The sequence below is a fragment of the Sus scrofa genome, chromosome 2, assembly GCF_054392235.1.
Source record: "Sus scrofa isolate SSC_HxYL_T2T_F1_AM1 chromosome 2, Sscrofa_HxYL_maternal_Yorkshire_Landrace_v2.0, whole genome shotgun sequence".
In the NCBI taxonomy this organism is placed as follows: Eukaryota; Metazoa; Chordata; class Mammalia; order Artiodactyla; family Suidae; genus Sus; species Sus scrofa.
Window position 1 is genome coordinate 89,301,215 of NC_139384.1, and position 19,369 is coordinate 89,320,583.

At 42.7% G+C, this 19,369-nt stretch overlaps 1 protein-coding gene and 1 long non-coding RNA gene across 2 annotated transcripts in view; both read right to left on the minus strand.

The window, feature by feature from the left end:
- MAML1 (mastermind like transcriptional coactivator 1) overlaps nt 1-19,369 on the minus strand; it is a 58,243-nt gene that overhangs the window by 33,469 nt on the left and 5,405 nt on the right. The window lies entirely within an intron of this gene.
- Nucleotides 9,377-15,431, minus strand: LOC146405557 (uncharacterized). The gene is made up of 2 exons (XR_014837983.1): nt 14,206-15,431; nt 9,377-11,916 (listed from the first exon to the last, which is right to left on the minus strand). It is a non-coding gene; the product is annotated as an uncharacterized LOC146405557 (long non-coding RNA).

Consider the following 19,369-nt stretch of genomic DNA (forward strand, 5'->3'; position numbering starts at 1 on the left):
CCTCAGGTGTGGCCAAAAAAAAAAAAAAAAAAAAAAAAAAAATCATCAAAGAACTCACCAAGTACTTTAAAAACATGACCTAAAAGTGTTATTAGGGGAGTTCCCGTTGTGGCACAGCAGAAAGGTATCTGACTAGAAACCAGGAGCTTGTGGGTTCGATCCCTGGCCTCAGTGGGTTAAGGATCCAGCATTGCTGTGAGCTGTGGTGTAGGTTGCAGATGCAGCTCAGATCTGATGTTGCTGTGACTGTGGTGTAGGCTGGCAGCTGTAGCTCCAATTTGACCCCTAGCCTGGGAGCCTCCACATTGCTATGGGTGCAGCCCTAAAAAGCAGAGAAAGAAAAAGGTGTTACGAGGGATACTCAAACTGTTTTACAGATGAGAAAACTGAAGCCTGGAGAGAGAAAGTATGTTGTTAAAAGTTGCAAAGCAAATTAATGGCAGATCTAGATTGCCTAATAACACTAGAAAACAAGATGGTCACAAAGGGGTGATTCTAGTTAACTGAACCTTAATCCTTTTAAGCAGCATAATGTTAGATATCTGAATATACAAGCTTTCAAATAATATAGACCTCATTTAAAATCCACTTAGGTCACCTACAAGCTATATGATCTTGGGCAATATGCTTTACCTTTGAAACTTCTTTCATTTATACAGAGGGACTAATAATACCTATGCTGCAGACTTAATAAAGTATGTCAGAAAAAAACTGTGGTTAAGTATTTACCTTAAAGTTTGTGGGAAGCTACCAAAAAAAAAAAAAAAAAGAAAAAGAAAAAAAGAAATATGGTTTTTAGCTTTAGAACCAGCAGTAGAATAAAAGAGATCACAGAAAACATTATCAATTTACTCAAAAGTAGGAAAGAAAAAAAAGAGACAATAAACCAAAACATACTAGAAGAATATAAATAATTTCAGAAATATCAGTCATTATACAAATGCAAATGAATTAAATTCTCCAATGAAAAGTTAGAGACAAAAAAAAAAGATATGTAATGTTACTGAAGGTTAAAAAGATCAACTGTTGCTACAGCTGATTTATTCAAATCAGGATCCAACACACTGGCATTTGGTTGACATGCTCTTAAGACTTTTTCAATATGTAACAGTTCTCTCTTCCTTTTCTTCCTTTGCTATTTATTTGTCCAAGACACTTAGTCACTTGTCCTGTAAAATTTTCCACTTTCATAGTGTCAGCTGACTATAGGCCCCCATCCTTTACAAGCCCTCCTATCCTCTGTACTTCCTATAAACTGGCAGGTAGAGCTTGATCAGATTCAGACTGGGAGGGTGGGGTGTTAAATACTTATGTGCTTTGTGTCACTTTAGTAGGACCTAAGCAAGTGAGGTTAGATTTGTGTTTTTATAAGCTCTCTATAATGACTCTGTGGTGAATGGATTTAGGAGGGAGGCTATAGCCAGAGTGACCAAGTAGGAAAGTGCAGAACTAGTTCATGAAAGAGATGAGGACCTGACCACAGATATGGGAAAAAAAAGAAATGATTTCAGATTTAGGGTAGAGGAAAAGTCAGCAGATACAGGAAACTGATTTTGTATCAGGGGAGTGGGAAAAGGAGTTTCTATCTAGTTTACACACATGGGTAAGATTAGAGAATAAAGGAAAAACAAGGTTTTTCAGCAGAGAAGGGGAGGGTTCCTTCAGTTAGTCATGAAGAAATCCAGGTAATGTCCAAGAGGCAATGAATAATACTGGACATGAGTTCATGGAAAGATAGTCATCAGCAATGCATGCACATAAAAACCATGAGCAGATCCATTCACTCAGAGTGAGAAGCCAGGCAAGAAGCAGGTGAAGGTCCCATACTGAAGACAGAGCATGAAAGACAGTGACGGGTTAAATGCATCAGAAAAGTCCAAACATAAAGGAGTCCCTGTTCTAAAAAAAAAAAAAAAAAAAAAAAAAAAGGCGCCCAGAAAGATAAAGGCTGAACATACCTATCGGGTCTGATCACCAATGCTGCTGCCCAAAGCAGTTCCAGAATGACTGGAGTAAAAATCCTCAACTTAGGAAGTAACTGAGAAGTCAGTATGTCGAGAGAATATGGATTGTTCTTTCCCAAGTTTAGGTTTTTTTTTTTTTTTTTTTTTTTGTCTTTTTGCCTTTTTCTAGGGCCGCTCCCACGGCATATGGAGATTCCTAGACTAGGGGTTGAATCGGAGCTGTAGCCACCGGCCTATGCCACAGCCACAGCAATGTGGGAGCCAAGTCGCATCTGCGACCTACACCACAGCTCATGGCAACCCCGGATCCTTAACCCACTGAGCAAGGCCAGGGATTGAACCTGCAACCTCATGGTTCCTAGTCGGATTCGTTAACCACTGCACCACGACAGGAACTCCCCAAGTTTAGTTTTAAAAGGGAGATACAGAGACAAAAGTAGATGAGTGGCTGACTCGGGCTGGGAAGGAAGGGAGCGAGAGGACTGATAGGCTAAGCCATATAGGTTTCTTGGACATAAATTGTGCTAAAGATTGCACAACTCTGCGAATATACTGAAAAAACCACTGAAATGTACACTTTAAACGGATGATTTTTTTTTTTTAGGGCCGCACCTGCGGCATATGGAGGTTCCCAGCCTAGGGGTCAAATCAGAGCTGTAGCCACTGGCCTACACCACAGCCACGGCAATGCCAGATACAAGCTGTTCTGTGACTACACCACAGCTCACGGCAACGCTGGATCCTTAACCCACTGAGCGAGGCCAGTGATCGAACCTGCATCTTCATGGATGCTAGTCAGATTTGTTTCTGCTGAGCACAACAGACAACTCCTAAATGGATGAATTTTATGATATGTAAAGTATATCTTAATAAATTTATTTTTAAAAGGTAGGAGAGAGAGGCTGGTTGGCAGCCACAGAGCGTCAAAGACAGGGTTATTTTGGAATAATACCTGAGCTCACTTAAAGACAAATTACTTGCTGATCAGACTAGATCTCTCTGAAGTCCACTGGAACTCTGTTATCCTATAAATGCAATCAAGCATAGGAATATGAATATGAAAAAGATGTATCATGACAACTACTGAAAGCATAAACTCCACAATCTTCTTGTTTATGGAGACATTCTGACTTAATTAGGAACTGTGCATTTAGAAGTGATGCTATGCCCTTCCAAAACCAAGCCCTCCCCCCTGGGTTCTCTATCCAGCTTCTTCAAAGTCCTTGCTCACTCAATTACCACCTTTTCCCTCTATTTTCCATTCATCTCCCTCTTTACCAGTTCCTTCCTCCCCTAAGCTATGACAAATACTCAGTACTTCCCATCTTTTAACCTCTAGCCTACTCTACATACCATTTAGTACAGAGTTAAGAGCAAAGCCAGGTGGGGTCTGCATCCTAGTTGTTGCTTAACTGTAGTGTGCTCACAGCAGGCAAATTACTAAACATCTAGAGAAGCTTTGGTTCCTCCACCTAAAAAAGGAGGGATGGGGGTGGGGAGAAAAGCCACTTCCGGCATGGGGGGGGGGTGCAGCTGTGAGGCTGGTTATTATCACTTGCTGAGCAGCTGATAACATTCTTAGTGTCCAGCTAATCCTCCTCCTTTGCTTCAGAGTTTCTTCAAAGACCAGTCTCTACTTTGTCATACTTACCAATGTGACCTCCTGGTTCTTAAATCCAAGGAACACTTTTCAAACTGTATCTACTTGACCTTTTTGAGGCACTGTGCTCTGATGACTAATCTTACTCTCAACGTTTTCCTCCCTTAAGATCCATGCAGTCACTCTGGACCTGCTCCTAAACTCCAAGGCCACTCTTTGAAGGCTGCTTCTTCTCATGCCTGCTCCTTCAGTGACGACACCTGCAGGGCCTTCATCCCTTTTCATATTTATTTATTCATTTATTTACTTATTTATTTGCTTTTCAGGGCCGCACCCACAGCATATGGAGGTTCCCAGCTAGGGGTCTAATCGGAGCTACAGCCACAGGCCTATGCCGCAGCCACAGCAACATAAGATCCAGCTGTGTCTATGACCTACACCACAGCTCACAGCAACACCATATCCTTAACTCACTGAGGCCAGGGATCGAACTCGCAACCTCATGGTTCCTAGTCGAATTCGTTTCCGCTGCACCATGACGGGAACTCCCATCCCTTTTCATTGCTGTCATCTCCCCAGCTAACCCCATCTATATAGCTGGACCACCTGGCACAGAGCAGGCACTCAAATATTTACTGAGTGGACATTTCCTGAGTCATCATCTTTGTGCCCAGCCCTCTGTCCTGTGCCCCAGACAACTGTAAACTGGTAATTTCCACATGGATATCAGACAGCATAGTCGCCAAACGAAACTCTTTGCCTTCTTCCCCAAATTTGTCCCTTTTCCTTTTGCTCTCTGACCCGGTACATGGCTCAATCCTTGTCCTCCAGATGATTAGGCATTGATTTCTGTCCATTCTACCTTTTAAACTGCTCTCCGAGGAGATCCCTCCTTGATACCTCCATCTTAGTTCATGTCTTTTTTTGACCTAGATTACTAAAGTAACTTCATGCTGATCTGTTTTCATTCTCCCTCTGTTCTAACCCACCCTTCATGATGCTTTCAATATGAGCTCTATAAAACTATTTGAACCATTTAAAATTCCTGGAGTCCCTGCTGTGGCACAATGGGATCAGCATCATCTCTGCAGCGCCAGGACACAGATTCAATCCCTGGCCCAACATAGAGGGTTAAAGCACCTGGCATTGTTGAAACTATGGCAGAGGTCGCAACTGTGGTACAGATCTGATCCCTGGCCAGGTAATTCCATATGCCATAGGCTGTCAAGAAAGAAAAGAAAAAATTCCTTATTTCCCCCTCACTCACACTTGAAGTTGCAACTCCTAACTCACAGGCACATTCAGGCCTATTTGATCTGCTCTCAATAAGCTTCTCCTTTTAATCCCCTGCTGTTTCCTTGAGGCCCTGACTTAAACTGAACTCCTTTCAGAACTGAGAATATACCTTCATCTGGAGACTTACTACTAATCCTTTAAGGTTCAGCTCACACATCAACTCCTCTATAGTATTTTTTTTCCCCTGATCACTCAGCCCAAACCTGGTCAAGTTCCTTATTCCATTCTTTAGTGCTCTAACAAAACTTTGTACAAGTAATTGTATTCTTGTACTTGTACAAGCCCTCCAGGTGTAGTCACATTAAAAATAAACATGCAGGAGTTCCTGCTGTGGTGCAGTGGGTTAAGAATCCAACTTCAGCAGCTCAGGTCACTGTGGATCCCCGGCCCTGAGCAGTGGATTAAAGGATCTGGCGTTGCAGCAGCTGTGGCCTAGGTCATGGCTGAGGCTAGGATTCAATCCCTGGCCCAGGAATTTCCATATGCTGTGGGTGAGGCCATAAAATTTTAAAGAAAAAAAGGAAGGAAGGAAGGGAGGAAGAGGGAGGGAGGAACCCAACAAAACTAGCATTCCAAGTTACTATGTTCAAAACTTTTACAGCATAGCTCAGAAGCAGTATCAGAGAGAGAGAGAGAGAGAGAGAGAGAGAGAGAGAGAGTGTGTGTGTGTGTGTGTGTGTGTGTGTGTGTGTAGTGAACACAGGAGTGACAGCTGCTCACATCTTAACAGTCCTTGAAGGCACAGTTGAGAATCCCTTGGGGTGGGGGGTGTTTCTACAAATATTCACCTGAGGCTTCGTAGCTCCCAGGGGTGGTTCACTGCCTGCCATACCAGAGGCTGGTACTATATGGTACACAGGACACACAGATATTAACTTCATAATGGTGGATTAACTCTGCGTCTGACACCCCCTGCCATTCCTTTGCAGGTACCCCGGCAAAGGGGATCAATGAAGCTGAAGGCAACTTCTTAGCAATCCACTGCTTGGAAGAGACTCTCCTAACCTGGGCTTAGGAAAAGGAATCTCAAAAATCAGAAATTCTAGATTCATCCGTCACTCCTACTCTTCCTCAACATTCTGATCAATCACCATACCACATTCACTTTACCACCTCAGTCTCCCTGGAATCTGGCCCCCTCTGTTCCTACACTGTCACTTTCTTGCTCCTCCTCATCATTTCTTGCTAGCTGGTCTCTCTGCTGACAGCCCTGTCCTACCACCCACACACATCCCCGACCTGCCCTCCACAACATTGCAACCATTATACAAGGCACAAATTTATTCATGGTTTACCATTATTTAAATCTTTGTGGAGTTCCCGTCATGGCTCAGTGGTTAACAAATCCAACTAGGAACCATGAGGTTGCGGGTTCGATCCCTGCCCTTGCTCAGTGAGTTAAGGATCCGGCGTTGCCGTGAGCTGTGGTGTAGGTTGCAGATGCGGCTCGGATCCCTCGTTGCTGTGGCTCTGGCGTAGGCCGGCAACTACAGCTCTGATTAGACCCCTAGCCTGGGAATCTCCATATGCCACGGGAGCAGCCCTAGAAAAGGCAAAAAAGACAAAAACAAATAAATAAATAAAATAAAATAAATAAATAAATCCTTGAACTGGTTCTCCATAGTACACAGGAAAAATCAAAGTGCAAACTCCTTGCCAGGATATGTGCAACAGTTGATTCTGTGCATCAAATATGCCCAGATATGTGGTCAAACACTATTCTGGGTGTCTGTGAAGGTGTTTCTGGATGAAGTTAATATTTACATGTAGAATGAGTAAAGCACATTATCCTTCTGATTTGGATGGATCCAAAAAGGCTATGTAAAAAGGAACTCTTGCTGGATTGCCTTGAGCTGAGACACCTTTTTTTGTTTTCGTTTTTTTCTGGCCACATCGGCAGCATGTGGAAGTCCCCAGGCCAGGGATCAAACCCACCTGGTGACAATGCTGATCCTTAATAGACTGAGAGGCTGAGTCTCAAAGGAATTCCAAGACATTGTTGTTGTTTTTTCCCTGCCTGGGGACTCAAACTGGAACACTAGCTCTTCATGGGGTCTAGAGTGTGCCAACATTCACACTGCGGAACTACAGCATTGGTTCTCCTGGGCCTCCAGCTTGCCAGCTGCAGATCTTGGAACTTGTTGGCCTCTGTCATTGGGTGCATTAGCCAACTGATTATAATAAATCAATCAACCTCCCCATTCCCCTTCTCTCATGTCTCCTAATGGTTCTGTTTCTCTGGAGAACCTTAATATAATAAAGTATGGAAGGCTTTTATGATTTGACATGTTTATATCTCCAAGATTATTGTTCAATACATCCTTCTCATATTACATTTTTCTTTTGCAATTAAAAATTTTTTGTGGGCGTTCCCGTCGTGGCGCAGTGGTTAACGAATCTGACTAGGAACCATGAGGTTGCGGGTTTGATCCCTGCCCTTGCTCAGTGGGTTAACGATCCGGCGTTGCTGTGAGTTGTGGTGTAGGTTGCAGACGCGGCTCGGATCCTGGTTGCTGTTGCTCTGGCGTAGGCTGGCGGCTACAGCTCCAATTAGACCCCTAGCCTGGGAACCTCCATATGCCACGGGAGCAGCCCAAGAAATGGCAAAAAGACAAAAAAAAAGTATTTTTTTTTTTTTGTTGTGAAAGCTATATACATATATGCATATATGACAATGCAAAGAGTAAAAACAATAATTTTAAAATTACACTGTATACCAACTGCTCAAATTGAGAAACAACAGTACCAGTATTTTATTTTATTTATTTATTTATTTTTTGTCTTTTGTCTTTTGTTGTTGTTGCTATTTCTTGGGCCGCTCCCGCGGCATATGGAGGTTCCCAGGCTAGGGGTTGAATCGGAGCTGTAGCCACTGGCCTACGCCAGAGCCACAGCAACGCGGGATCTGAGCTGCGTCTGCAACCTACACCACAGCTCACGGCAACGCCGGATCCTTAACCCACTGAGCAAGGGCAGGAACCGAACCCGCAACCTCATGGTTCCTAGTCGGATTCGTTAACCACTGCGCCACGACAGGAACTCCCTGTACCAGTATTTTAGAACCTTGGCACTAAAGTATAGTCCCTGGGCAGAACTGGCATCACCTGAAAGATTATGAAATACTGAATCTCAGCTTTCCCCACCTCTGTCTTGGAATCTGCAGTTTTACAGGGTGTCCAGGCGATTCATATGCACAGGAAGTCTGAGCTCTCCTTAGAAACCCTGTATCCCACTCTTCAACCTCTGCCAGGTAACAAATACCCTGACTTTATGCTAATTGCTTTTTTTTTTTTTTTTTGGGCACTGGAAATTCCCAGGCCAGGGATCAAACCCCAGTGACAACACCAAGTTCTTAACTGCTAGGCTGCCAGGGAACTACTAGTTGTTTTTAAAAATAGTTCTACAACCCTCATGTACTCTATCACCAAACAACATACTGTGTGGTTCTGAAAATACTGGGCCAGCAAACTCAAGGAGAGGGCACCACTGATCTCACCGAACAGAGGCTCCAGAAGGAGGTGAGCAGAACAATCTTGGGTCATGGGTCTGACTTCTGCTTCTGCAGAAGTTGACAAGGCCCCTACTGAGGAAGTTTCAAGCAAGGTCACGAGTAAGTCTTGGGAAACACAGGGCTTTCCACAGTTGGGTGCCTGGCAAGACACAGAGCAAGTTGACCAGGCACTGGACATGCAGGAGAAGCCCAGTCAGGGAGAGTAGGCTGCTCTGTACTTCTGCTTCTAAGCCCAGTGGCCTACCTCCTGCTCTCCGGGAAAAGATTAAAACCTCCATGAGAGTCCTCAGTAAGGCATGAAGGGAGAGACACACTCAAGACAAGCCAAGTACTGATGAGAAATGGGCCAAGTTCTTCTGGGCATCCTATCCTCAGTTAAAAGGATGACCTGATGGACTTGGGGATCTTAGAGATGATAGTCTATGTGCCGGCTAACACTGCTGCAGTGTGGCTCAGCTGCCCTCCACATGTGATGCAGAGCTGTCATCCTGGCATCACTTTTCATCCTCCTCCAAGTGAACCCTTATCATTTTTTTTCCCGCTGGGTCTCCTGTTTTCTGTATCTCATGTCTTACTCCTTCTGGATTTAATCCTTTCAAGTTTGATGGTATATTCCTTGCAGTAGCTTCTTGAGAAAGGGTATGTGACAGGTAAAAATTTTTAAATCTTTAGCTTCTGAAAATGACTTTATACTCATTCCTGTGTATACTTTGGCTACATATAGAATTCTAGGTTGGTAATCATTTTCCTTCAGAATTTCAGCATTGTACTACTGTCTTCTTGATTCCTATGTTTCTGCCATGAAGTCTGAGGATATTCTGATTCTTGATACGTGACCTAGTACCCTCCCCATGCTGGAGGCCTATTTTTTTCTTTAAACCCAATGTTCAGAGATTTTATGACTGATGTGGGTCCATTTTCTTCCCCAGTGCTAGGCACATAGTGTGACCTTTTAATCTGGCAACTCATGCCCTTAAGTTTCCATATTACTTTTTAAATAACTTCTTTCTTCGAGTAACTTCTATTATTCAGATGTTCAACCTCTTACACTGGTCCTCTAATTTTCTTTTCTATTTTTGCCTTTGTCTCTCTCTCTCTTTTTTTTTTTCCCTTTACTTTTTTGGGGAAATTACTCATATTCCATATGTATAGTTCACACACATAGTTCATATTTTTAAATATTTCCAAGATTTTGTTTTCTGAATTTAAAAAACATCACTGTTTCATGGAGTTCCTGTCGTGGCGCAGTGGTTAACGAATCCGACTGGGAACCACGAGGTTGTGGGTTTGGTCCCTGGCCTTGCTCAGTGGGTTAAGGATCCGGCGTTGCTGTGAGCTGTGGTGTAGGTTGCAGATGTGGCTCAGATCCCACGTTGCTGTGTCTCTGGCGTAGGCCGGTGGCTACAGCTCTGATTCGACCCCTAGCCTGGGAACCTACATATGCTGTGGGAGAGGCCCTAGAAAAGGCAAAAAGACCAAAAAAAAAAAATTACTGTTTCATAAATACAATATATCCTCTTATCTCTCTCATTAACATCTCTTTGGCCAAAGCAAGTTTTATGTCCAAGCTCCAAATCAAGGAATGGAGAAGTATACACTACCTGCTCTGAAGCTATGGCAAGAGTGTAGATTTATATGACCAGAGAATGAAGAATTGAGACCAAACATTTAACCTACCCCAAACAACAACAGAATATGACATATTCTCATCAATAAAAGCAACTCATTTAAGCCATGATAAGGGATAAAAGTTAGGGGAGAAGAGTTCTCGTCATGGCTCAGTGGAAACGAATCTGACTAATATCCATGAGAATGCAGGTTTGATCCCTGGCCTCACTAAGTGGGTTAAGGATCCAGCGCTGCCGTGAGCTGTGGTGTAGTCACAGACACAGCTTGGATCCAGCATTGCTGTGGCTGTGGTATAGGCGAGTGGCTACAGCTCAGATTTGACCCCTAGCCTGGGAACCTCCATATGCCAAGGGTAAAGCCTTAAAAAGACAAAAAAATAATAATAATAAAATAAAATAAGTCAGGGGAGAAATGGAAGAGGGAAGGCATCAAAAGGTAAGAAGATATAGAGTTAAAAAGTGCCTCCAAGGAGTTCCCTGGTGGCTCAGTGTCTTAAGGGTCTGGCATTGTCACTGCTGTGGCTCAGGTCACTGCTGTGGCGAGAGTTGGATCCCTGGCCCGGGAACTTCCTCATGCCACAGGTGTGGCCAAAAAAAAAAAAAAAAAAAAGCGCCCCAAGTACAGTAGTCCCCACTTATCCATTGAGTTCCATCCCAGTGGATGCCTAAAACCGCAGATAGTACTAAACTCGATATATCCTTTTCACTTAAAGGAAGCACTGTATACCTTCTCTTTGGCATCTCTGAATTTCCAGCATCATTACCCTTGCACTTTTTTATTTAAGTAATAAGGGTCAGATGAACACATGCACTTAAATATCACTGACAGCTGATAACCCAGATGGCTACTAAGTAACTAAAGGGCATGTAGGGTATACAGTGTAGATATGCTGGACAAAGGGATGATTCATGTTCCCAGCGGGGCAGAGCAGGACAGCACAAGATTTTATCATGCTACTCAGAATGGCAGACAATTTAAAACTTGCAGGAGTTTTAATTTACGGTGCAGTGGGCCAAGGATCCAGTGTTGTCACTGCAGTGGCTCAGGGTGCTGCTGTGGCGTAGGTTTGATCCTTGGCCTGGGAATTTTTATGTGCATCGGTGCAGCCAAACACACACACACACACCCCTTATGAATTATTGCTAGAATTTTTCACTAAATATTTTCAGACAATAGTTCAATGGTTCCCTTTAGGTAACTGAAACACTGGAAAGCAAAACCACAAATAAGTGGGGACCACCATGATTCTGATATATATGCCCCTCTACCGCAGAATGTTTTTGACTGAAAAATCACTGTTCTAAATAACATATTAACTAGTAATATGTTTCTAAAAGACTTCTGCTTTTTATGAAATCCTTTTTCATGTATGATCTTATCTGCAGAAGATAAATGGCACAGTGGAAAAATAAAGAGCTTTGGTATTGGACTTGAGTTTGTATATCTGGTTCTACCACTGAGCTGGCAATCTTGGAAAGTTAACCTATGAGTCTTAGTTTCCTTACATGTACAACTGGACATAATATCTACCATATCAGACTAATGTGAGGACTAAACGACAATATATTTAAAGGGTTCGGGCCTTTTAAAATTTTCTTGTGACCTGACCAGATAGGCTACTTATATCAAAGCAGACCTGATTGGATGCCATGATCTCAAAACAGGCATATCACATATAAGTAACAGAAGCAGCTGAAGGGAAAAAATCACAAGACAGGTGTCCCATGACACAGTAGACCACCTCTAGCCAGCCCATGGCTTCCTCAATGGAAAGGTTCTGATACCATTAGCCAATCAGCAGCCCTTGGTGACTTGGCTTTCCCAGTAAAAGGAAATGATTTATGGTCTCTCTCTCTCTCTTTTTTTTTTTTTTTGGTCTTTTAGGGCTGCACTTATGGCATATGGAAGTTCCCAGGCTAGGGTTCAAATCAGAGCTGTAGCTGCCGGCCACAGCCACAGCCACATTAACACCAGATCCAAGCCACATCTGCGAGCTATACCTCAGTTCAAATGCAACATCAGATCCTTAACCCACTGGGCAAGGCAAGGTATCAAACCCACGTCCTCATGGTTACTAGCTGGGTTTGTTACCACTGACCTGCAATGGGAACTCCTGTGGTCTTCTGGTTTCAAAAGAACCACCTTATTTTTCCTCCCCTGAATCACCTACATCCATCCTTCAGAGCCTAGACTATGCTAGACTGGGTTCCCAGCTTGGGGTAAAATTATTCTACTTAGTTTACGATCTTCGGTCTCCTAGAAACTTTTTTTCCCTTAATATCTTTTAAAGACAAGAAGGTTGGAGCAGAGAGTAAGTTTTATGCCTCAAGTCACACAATTAGTTTAAGCCAAAATTGTCATTGCATTTGGGTTTTTTGACTCCTGGCCCATAACTAGCTTTATCTTGCCTTGGCTGCATGCAAACATTGAACTGTCTTCCTTGTGTCTATAAGCAGCATCCTCCTTCACCGAGACATAGTGCTTACTGTCTCTTTGTTTTTGTTTAGATTAATGTACTTTTATTAAAAACTATATGGTAATAACAATGCAGGAACAGAGACACATGCATATAAAATTTTTCCTTGTTTTATATTTAGGCAGAAAACCATAGCATCTATCGCACATCTTTCTCTGATTTGACTTTAAAATGACTCCAGTCTTTCTAATTATCATCACTATACCTAAGAAGCCCTTATGGGGAGCTCCCCTTGTGGCTCAGCAGAAATGAACCCGACTAGAATCCATGAAAATGTAGGTTCGATCCCTGGCCTTGCTTAGTGGGTTAAGGGTCCGGCGTTGCCATGACCTGTGGTGAAGGTCACAGACTCGGCTTGGATCCAGCATGGCTGTGGCTGTGGCCAGCAGCTGCAGCTGCAACTCCAATTCCACCCCTAGCCTGGGGACTTCCATATGCCGTACCTGTGGCCCTGAAAAGCAAAAAACAAAAACAAGAACAAAAATCCAGGAGTTCCCATCGTGGCGCAGTGGTTAACGATCTGACTAGGAACCATGAGGTTGCGGGTTCAGTCCCTGCCCTTGCTCAGTGGGTTAACGATCCGGCATTGCCGTGAGCTGTGGTGTAGGTTGCAGACGCGGCTTGGATCCAGCATTGCTGTGGCTCTGGCATAGGCCGGCAGCTACAACTCTGATTCGACCCCTAGCCTGGGAAACTCCATATACCGTGGGAGCAGCCCAATAAATCGCAAAAAGACAAAAAAAAACAAAAAACCAAAACCCAGTCCTTGTAATTGTTAGAAAAATTTCAGAGCATATGGTTTGGAAAATCTTAGTCTTATAATTATTATTATTATTATTACTATCATTATTTGCTTTTTAGGGCTGCACCCACGGCACATGGAGGTTCCTAGGCTAGGGGTCTAATTGGAGCTGTAGCTGCTGGCCCATGTCATAGCCACAGCAACGAAGGATCTGAGCTGAGTCCATGACCTACACCACAGTTCACGGCAATGCCGGATGCTTAACCCGCTGAACGAGGCTAGGGATTGAACCTGAAACCTCATGGTTCCTAGTCGGATTTGTTTCCGCTGCACCACAACGGGAACTCTGTAAGTTTTTTTTTTCTTAATCTTGTAATTATTATTTTTCAATTGTGGTAGGAGTTCCCTCTGAGGCACAGCAGGTGAAGGATCCAGCATTGTCCCTGCAGCAGTGCAGGTTTGATCCCTGGCCTGAGTTAAGGATCTAGTGCTGCTGCAGCTGGGGCTTGGATTCGATCCCTGACCCGTCACAGATGCAGGCAAAAAAGAAAAAAAAATTTTAATAAAAAAAAATTGTGGTGGAGTTCCCGTCGTGGCGCAGTGGTTAATGAATCTGACTAGGAACCATGAGGTTGTGGGTTCGATCCCTGGCCTTGCTCAGTGGGTCAAGGATCCGGTGTTGCCATGAGCTGTGGTGTAGGTCACAGACGTGGCTTGGATCCCACGTTGCTGTGGCTCTGGCGTAGGCCGGTGGCTACAGCTCCGATTCTACCCCTAGCCTGGGAACCTCCATATGCCGGGGAAGTGGCTCAAGAAAAGGCAAAAAGACAAAAAAAAAAAAAAAAAAAGGTAAAAAACCCATATTTTAACACTTAGCATATTTTTTATGTGTACAGTATAGTGGTATTAACTATATGCACACTATAAAGTCTCTAAAACTTTTCAGCTCGCAAAACTGAAACTCTATATCCAGTAAAGAATTCCCACTCCCGCCTTCCCTCAGTCCCTGGCAACTACCATTCTACTTTGTGTTTCTAAGAGTTTGACTATTTTAGATATATTAGATAAGTATGGAACCATGCAGCTGTCTTTTTGCAATTGGATAATTTCTTTCAGCAGAATGTCCTCAAGGTTCATCCATGTTTCCACATGACAAGCTTTGCTTCCTTTATAAGGCCGAATAAGATTCCACTGTATGTGTATACCACATTTTCTTCTTCCATTTATCTGCTAATGGAAATTTAGATTGCTTCCACCTCTTGGCTATCATGATCATGGCAGTACAAATCTTACCTCTGCCAACTTCACCTCTGAGATAATTCCAGTCTAAAAGCCTACAGCTTCGGACTCCCAATTCAGAGCTCCTTCCACAATATCATTAACATATATTCAACAGATGCTCTCTGACAAGTAAATATGTGGCAGATATGGTGCTAGACTATTGGTCTTGCTCTCAGGTTGCTCACAGTCTAACAGACAGCAGGAAACACACTTATTAAAGCTCAGTGTTGTTGTTCTGACAGAGGTTAAGTACATAGCCTGACCAGAGGAGGGACTTAAGGAAGAGGTCCTACAGGAGATGACACATGAAAAAGTTCTGAATGGTGAGCAGGTGTCAAACATTATGAAATGAGGGAAGGACATACATATGAAGACACAAGAGAAATTAGGCCATTTTCAAAGAACTGTATTCAAAGTATTTTAGGGATCTTGGAATGCCGCACATAGGCTTTATTCCCATGATGTCAGATACCATCCCAATGACATGCTGCTCCACCAGGCCTAGAAACACTGAAGCTGCTCCAAACGTTTATTGTGTACCATGGTTTCTTCTGCTGCTCTGCTAGGCACATAGTTCTTCACTAATTTAAGGGCCTCGAGCATTTAAATTGCCAAAGTTGGGGAGTTCCCATCGTGGCTCAGTGGTTAACGAATCCAACTAGGACCCATGAGGTTGCGGGTTTGATCCCTGGCCTTGCTCAGTGGGTTAAGGATCTGGCACTGCCGTGAGCTGTGGTGTAGGTCACAGGCGTGGCTCGGATCCCATGTTGCTATGGCTCTGGCGTAGGCCAGTGGCTGCAGCTCTGATTCAACCCCTAGCCTGGGAACCTCCATATGCCGCAGAATCGGCCCTAGAAAAGACAAAAAGACAAAAAATAAATAAATAGTCAAAGTTTGACCTGTGAGTTGGGATGCTTTGAATTCAGAACACCATAGAGTGGACAACAGGAGTGATGATATTTTTCAAAGATATCATTCTTCCATCCTCACCTGACCAAACAATGTATAGTTCTTAAAAAGAATGCTTAAAGAAAAAAAAAAAAAAAAGAATGCTTAATATGAGTAAGATATATGCCGTGTTTGATGCAGGCAACAAAACTCGTGACAAGAATTCAGAAGTGAGATGGCAGTTACGGCAATGTATATTATTATGTGTACTTGAAAAATGAAGTCAAACTTTTTCTGACATAAAGCTGATTAATTTGACAATGAAGACTGATTTTGCCAATTCGGTTACCTGGCAGAAATTTTTTATATACTAAACAAGCTATAGTTACAGCTTAAGGTTTTGATGAAAATATATGTAAAACAGATAAAAGTATTTTCCCAAAAACACTACTGGCAAAGGTACACTAAAATGAAGAATATTTTGATTTTCCCAACCAAATTTGAGTATATAAGGTTAAATAATGTCCTTCTTTTTTTTTTTGTCTTTTTTTGCCTCTTCTAGGGCTGCTCCCGCGGCATATGGAGGTTCCCAGGCTAGGGGGCCAATCAGAGCTGTAGCCGCCGGCCTATGCCAGAGCCACGGCAACTTGGGGTCCAAGCCGACCTACACCACAGCTCACGGCAACACCTTAACCCACTGAGCAAGGCCAGGATCGAACCTGCAACTTCATGGTTCCTGGTCAGATTCTTTAACCACTGTGCCACTGCAGGAACTCCAAATAATGTCCTTCTTAAGTGAAAGAATAACAGGTATAATCAACAATCAATTGATAAGATCAGGTATATAAAGCCCTTTTGTTACATTTCTCAGTAACTGAGAAAGTGAGTGACTGATGACTAGGTTATCCTTTTATAAGTCAGATGGTTTCTAATTCTCTGCTTTCATTAAAATTGAAAGTATACCTAACCAAGCTGTCAGCTCATAGTAACTTAATTTTTGATGATACATAGCACTGTGATTTTTGGCACATAACTCTAATTTCAAAAAATTAAAAACTTTTTTTTTTGGCTGCACCTGTTAACACATGAAAGTTCCTGGGCCTGGGATTGAACCCCCACTGCAATAACTAGAGGCACTGCAGCGACAACAACAGATCCTTTACCAGGTGAGTCACAAGGGAACTCCTGAAAAATAATGTTATAATTAAATTTCCTCCTTTAGTGAACAAGGATTTCTAGAACTTATATTTATAAAAATAAGAAAACAGGAATAGGGAAGCATTTCTAATAAACTTGTATTTTTTTGTTAAGCAATTATTTATATAAAAAAAATCTGTCCTTTTTTTGGGGGGCTGCACCCAAGGCACATGGAAGATCCTAGGCTAGGGGTCAAATCAGAGTTGTAGCTATGAGCCTACACCACAGTCACAACACCAGATGGGAGGTGAGTCTGCAAACTACACCACAGCTCACGGCAATGCCAGATCCTAAACCCACTGTGCGAGGCCAGGGATCAAACCCCAATCCTCATGGATAGTAGTCGGGTTCGATACCACAGAGCCATGACAGGAACTCGGTATTTATAAAAATTTATAATGTATTTTTTGTTTGTTCTATTTGCTATAACTCAACTTTTTTTTTTTTTTTAATGGCTGCACCTGAGGGATATTTAAGTTCCTGGGCCAGGGATAGAATCTGAGCTCGCAGCTGTGGCAACGCTGGCTCCTTTAACCCACTGTGCCACACCTCTGACGCAACCGGAACTGCAGGAGTCAGACTCTTAACCCACTGCACCACAGTGGGAATGCCTAACTCAACTTAATGAGATAAATATATATAACACACAGAACCTTATAAACGCTACATACATTCTTCTTTATAAAACACCTTTGTTTGTTTTTTGAGCTGCACCCACGGCATATGGATGTTCCCAGGCAAGTGGTTGAATTGGAGCTGCAGCTGCCGGCCTACACCACAGCCATAGCAAAACAGGATCCTTAACACACTGAGCGAGGCCAGGGGCCGAACCTGCACCCTCACAGATACTAGCTGGGTTTGTTACAGCTAAGCCACAAAGGGAACCCCCTAAAACAACTTTAAAAATGCAAAAATAAGCATAGAGCTTTATGATCAAAGTAAACAAAAGTTTTTAATACCATTTTCTGTTGCAGAGAAATATGCTAGAGTGATCAAATACCTTTAAGGATTCATTATGTCAGAATAAAAGTATGTGGGACAAGTGTAGAAGAAATGCAAGTTCCAAAAGAAAAAGGAATGACTTAAAATTTTTGCTAAAAGAAAAGCATTCTTTAAATGGTTGATGAAAGTGTATCACTAAGGTATTCAGATTCCTCTAGCTACATTTTATTTTGCTTATTATTCTGGCCATGCCTGTGGCATACAGAAGTTCTCGAGCCAGGGATCGAACTCATGCCGCAGCAGAGACCGGAGCCATGGCAGTGACAATGCCGAATCCTTAAACCTGCTGCACCATAAGGGAACTCCTCCACTGGCTATGTTTTTAAAAGTGACATAACCATTTTATTTTTAAATGTCAATATTTATAATTCTCTGGAAGTTATATCCTACGCAACTATAAACAGCATATTTTTTGTCCTTTCTCTTTTCTCTTTTTAAAATAGTTGATTCATATTAAACATATTTAGCACTTATTAGGCTCTGTGTTGCACTAATTTCTTATTTCATATATTTCACTCAACAAATTGTTATGGTAATTTAGATAAAATTGATCAACACAATAAATGCATTACAATTTCTGGTAAGATTAAAAACAGGATGAAAATTTGAGATGTCAACAAAAATGTGTGAGGGGGTTCACAATGTTTCAAAATTATTTAATCCAATCACCCAGTATCAAATATAAAGTTTTTGTGATACTACTCCTACCTTTCCAGTTTTATCTTCCTGCCTCTGGCACATTAAGCCCCAAATTAAAAGAATTACTCACTGTAATAATTTCGTGCTTTTGTTTAGTTTCCCAAAGGGACCAAAGTCCCATTTGATGCCCCGTGAAAGAGCTCAAGTCCGCATGCATAAATGTTCGGAAATATCCTAAATGAAGAAAACCGTTTAAATTTTTTTGTCCCAGTGTCACTCTATAACTCTTTTAATAGCCCATGAAATAAGTGTTTCATGGAAAACTTTTTTTTTTTTGTCTTTTTAGGGCCGCACCTGCGGCATATGGAGGTCCCCAGGTTTGGGGTTGAATCCGAGCTATAGCCACTTGCCTACTCCACAGCCAAAGCAATGACAGATCTGAGCCACGTCTGTGACCTACCCCTCAGCTCACAGCAATGCCAGATCCTTAACCCACCGGACAAGGCCAGGGATCAAACCTGTGTCCTCATGGATACTAGTCAGATTCGTTTTTGCTGAGCCACGATGGGAACTCCCATGGAACACTTTTTGGGAAAACATCTGGCGAAATATATGAAGGCTCATTTAAAATGTAAAGTCTTGGAGTTCTCTTGCGGTGCAGCAGTTTAAGGATCCAGCATTGTCACTGCAGTGGCTTGGGTTGTACTGTGGTGTGGGTTTGATCCCTGGCCCAGGAACATCCACATGCCATGTGTGTGGCCAAAAAAAGTCAAGTCTTCAAGGCTTTTCAAACTTCACCCAAGGGACATCCCTTTCCCAATATTCGGACAAGCTTTGCACCCCTCAATAGGGCTTTGCAGTGACCTGTTTACCATTTACTCCCCAACAGGCTGCACCTATTGGCACCACCACAATTCCTGGCTCCCAGCAGCTCAAAGTTGGTTGAACAAATGACCAATTTAAAGATGGAAGGCAATGAGTGGATAATTCCTAAGCTTCTACTTTGGATCACTGGACTAGGGAAAATACTCTGAAGGAATATAAGATTGGCAGGAAAAAGGGAGAGTTGCTTTTGGACATATGGGAAATCAAAGTGTAAATGTCCAGTAGACAGCTGGAAGAGATATCTGGAGAATATGGAGAT